Consider the following 4430-nt stretch of genomic DNA (forward strand, 5'->3'; position numbering starts at 1 on the left):
CTCACGTCAGCTACACACGTCTGGTGTCATATGGGGAGGGCAAACGTCACCAAGCCGAATCCGATCATATCACTGTGAAACAGAGAGGTCTTTATCCACGGGGTTTGGTGTAATCTGCTGTCCTTACATGCAACTAAACTAGTAACTTGAGTCAGGATTTGACCAGCTTCATTTCAATACAATTCAATCACATATTTGTTTACATCGTAGTCCTACATTATTTAGATGTTACCGGAGAGCCAAGTCCAGGTCCAAGAGGCTTCTAAACAGCTTCTACCGTCAAGCCACAAGACTCCTGAACAGCCAATCAAATGGCTACCCAGACTATTTGCATTGACCCCCCACCTCCTGCCAATTGTTACTCTGCTGCTGTTCTCTGTTTATCATCTATGCATAGTCACTTTATACATTCATGTACATATTACCTCAATTACCTCGACTAACCGGTGACCCCGCTCTTTAATTATTTGGTATTTTTCTATTATCTTTTAATTTGTATTTTTTTACTTCAGTTTATTTTAGTGAATAATTTATTATCACATATTTTTCTTGAATCTGCATTGTTGGTTAAGGGCTTGTTAGTCAGCATTTCACTGTAAGGTCTACTACACCTGTTGTATTCAGCATTTCACTGTGAGGTCTTCTATACCTGTTGTATTCAGCATTTCACTGTGAGGTCTACTATACCTGTTGTATTCAGCATTTCACTGTAAGGTCTACTACACCTGTTGTATTCAGCATTTCACTGTAAGGTCTACTACACCTGTTGTATTCAGCATTTCACTGTGAGGTCTACTACACCTGTTGTATTCAGCATTTCACTGTAAGGTCTACTACACCTGTTGTATTCAGCATTTCACTGTAAGGTCTACTACACCTGTTGTATTCAGCATTTCACTGTAAGGTCTACTATACCTGTTGTATTCAGCATTTCACTGGGAGGTCTACTACACCTGTTGTATTCATCATTTCACTGTAAGGTCTACTATACCTGTTGTATTCAGCATTTCACTGTAAGGTCTACTACACCTGTTGTATTCATCATTTCACTGTAAGGTCTACTACACCTGTTGTATTCAGCATTTCACTGTAAGGTCTACTATACCTGTTGTATTCAGCATTTCACTGTAAGGTCTACTACACCTGTTGTATTCAGCATTTCAGGATTTGCTTCATTTCAATACAATTCATCGTATCATTACTGTGAGGTCTTCTACACCTGTTGTATTCAGCATTTCACTGTAAGGTCTACTGCACCTGTTGTATTCAGCATTTCACTGTAAGGTCTACTACACCTGTTGTATTCAGCATTTCACTGTAAGGTCTACTACAACCTGTTGTATTCAGCCATTTCAAAGGTCTACTACACCTGTTGTATTCCCCATTTCACTGTAAGGTCTACTACACCTGTTGTATTCAGCATTTCATAGGTCTACTATACCTGTTGTATTTACCTCATTTCACTGTAAGGTCTACTATACCTGTTGTATTTAGCATTTCACTGTAAGGTCTACTATACCTGTTGTATTTAGCATTTCACTGTAAGGTCTACTACACCTGTTGTATTTAGCATTTCACTGTAAGGTCTACTACACCTGTTGTATTCAGCATTTCACTGTAAGGTCTACTACACCTGTTGTATTCAGCATTTCACTGTGAGGTCTACTATACCTGTTGTATTCAGTATTTCACTGTAAGGTCTACTATACCTGTTGTATTCAGCATTTCACTGTAAGGTCTACTATACCTGTTGTATTTAGCATTTCACTGTAAGGTCTACTACACCTGTTGTATTCAGCATTTCACTGTAAGGTCTACTACACCTGTTGTATTCAGCATTTCACTGTGAGGTCTACTATACCTGTTGTATTCAGCATTTCACTGTGAGGTCTACTACACCTGTTGTATTCAGCATTTCACTGTAAGGTCTACTACACCTGTTGTATTTAGCATTTCACTGTGAGGTCTACTACACCTGTTGTATTCAGCATTTCACTGTAAGGTCTACTATACCTGTTGTATTCAGCATTTCACTGTAAGGTCTACTACACCTGTTGTATTCAGCATTTCACTGTGAGGTCTACTACACCTGTTGTATTCAGCATTTCACTATAAGGTCTACTACACCTGTTGTATTCAGCATTTCACTGTGAGGTCTACTATACCTGTTGTATTCAGCATTTCACTGTGAGGTCTACTACACCTGTTGTATTCAGCATTTCACTGTGAGGTCTACTATACCTGTTGTATTCAGCATTTCACTGTGAGGTCTACTACACCTGTTGTATTCAGCATTTCACTGTGAGGTCTACTACACCTGTTGTATTCAGCATTTCACTGTAAGGTCTACTACACCTGTTGTATTCAGCATTTCACTGTAAGGTCTACTACACCTGTTGTATTCAGCATTTCACTGTAGGTCTACTATACCTGTTGTATTCAGCATTTCACTGTGAGGTCTACTATACCTGTTATATTCAGCATTTCACTGTAAGGTCTACTACACCTGTTGTATTCAGCATTTCACTGTGAGGTCTACTATACCTGTTGTATTCAGCATTTCACTGTGAGGTCTACTACACCTGTTGTATTCAGCATTTCACTGTGAGGTCTACTACACCTGTTGTATTCAGCATTTCACTGTAAGGTCTACTACACCTGTTGTATTCAGCATTTCACTGTGAGGTCTACTACACCTGTTGTATTCAGCATTTCACTGTAAGGTCTACTATACCTGTTGTATTCAGCATTTCACTGTAAGGTCTACTACACCTGTTGTATTCAGCATTTCACTGTAAGGTCTACTACACCTGTTGTATTCAGCATTTCACTGTAAGGTCTACTACACCTGTTGTATTCAGCATTTCACTGTAAGGTCTACTACACCTGTTGTATTCAGCATTTCACTGTGAGGTCTACTATACCTGTTGTATTCAGCATTTCACTGTAAGGTCTACTACACCTGTTGTATTCAGCATTTCACTGTGAGGTCTACTACACCTGTTGTATTCAGCATTTCACTGTAAGGTCTACTACACCTGTTGTATTCAGCATTTCACTGTGAGGTCTTACACCTGTTGTATTCAGCATTTCACTGTAAGGTCTACTATACCTGTTGTATTCAGCATTTCACTGTAAGGTCTACTACACCTGTTGTATTCAGCATTTCACTGTAAGGTCTACTACACCTGTTGTATTCAGCATTTCACTGTAAGGTCTACTACACCTGTTGTATTCAGCATTTCACTGTAAGGTCTACTACACCTGTTGTATTCAGCATTTCACTGTAAGGTCTACTATACCTGTTGTATTCAGCATTTCACTGTAAGGTCTACTACACCTGTTGTATTCAGCATTTCACTGTAAGGTCTACTACACCTGTTGTATTCAGCATTTCACTGTAAGGTCTACTATACCTGTTGTATTCGGCATTTCACTGTAAGGTCTACTACACCTGTTGTATTCAGCATTTCACTGTAAGGTCTACTACACCTGTTGTATTCAGCATTTCACTGTAAGGTCTACTATACCTGTTGTATTATTTCACAGGTCTACTACACCTGTTGTATTCAGCATTTCACTGTAAGGTCTACTACACCTGTTGTATTCAGCATTTCACTGTAAGGTCTACTATACCTGTTGTATTCAGCATTTCACTGTAAGGTCTACTACACCTGTTGTATTCAGCATTTCACTGTAAGGTCTACTACACCTGTTGTATTCAGCATTTCACTGTAAGGTCTACTACACCTGTTGTATTCAGCATTTCACTGTAAGGTCTACTATACCTGTTGTATTCAGCATTTCACTGTAAGGTCTACTATACCTGTTGTATTCAGCATTTCACTGTAAGGTCTACTACACCTGTTGTATTCAGCATTTCACTGTAAGGTCTACTACACCTGTTGTATTCAGCATTTCACTGTAAGGTCTTCTATACCTGCATTTCACTGTAAGGTCTACTACACCTGTTGTATTCAGCATTTCACTGTAAGGTCTACTACACCTGTTGTATTCAGCATTTCACTGTAAGGTCTACTACACCTGTTGTATTCAGCATTTCACTGTAAGGTCTACTACACCTGTTGTATTCATTTCACTGTAAGGTCTACTACACCTGTTGTATTCAGCATTTCACTGTAAGGTCTACTACACCTGTTGTATTCAGCATTTCACTGTAAGGTCTACTACACCTGTTGTATTCAGCATTTCACTGTAAGGTCTACTACACCTGTTGTATTCAGCATTTCACTGTAAGGTCTACTACACCTGTTGTATTCAGCATTTCACTGTAAGGTCTACTACACCTGTTGTATTCAGCATTTCACTGTAAGGTCTACTACACCTGTTGTATTCAGCATTTCACTGTAAGGTCTACTACACCTGTTGTATTCAGCATTTCACTGTAAGGTCTACTACACCTGTTGTAT

At 39.1% G+C, this 4430-nt stretch overlaps 1 long non-coding RNA gene across 2 annotated transcripts; it reads right to left on the reverse strand.

The window, feature by feature from the left end:
- Positions 1-997: 997 nt before the first annotated feature.
- Positions 998-3926, reverse strand: LOC127926991 (uncharacterized). 2 transcript variants are annotated; one of them, XR_008125824.1, is made up of 3 exons: positions 3713-3926; positions 3075-3416; positions 998-1143 (listed from the first exon to the last, which is right to left on the reverse strand). It is a non-coding gene; the product is annotated as an uncharacterized LOC127926991 (long non-coding RNA). The 2 variants fall into 2 exon arrangements; XR_008125823.1 differs by lacking the exon at positions 998-1143 and adding an exon at positions 2477-2810.
- Between the last annotated feature and the right edge of the window lie 504 nt (positions 3927-4430).

The sequence above is a fragment of the Oncorhynchus keta genome, unplaced genomic scaffold, assembly GCF_023373465.1.
Source record: "Oncorhynchus keta strain PuntledgeMale-10-30-2019 unplaced genomic scaffold, Oket_V2 Un_contig_8871_pilon_pilon, whole genome shotgun sequence".
Classification (NCBI taxonomy): domain Eukaryota; kingdom Metazoa; phylum Chordata; class Actinopteri; order Salmoniformes; family Salmonidae; genus Oncorhynchus; species Oncorhynchus keta.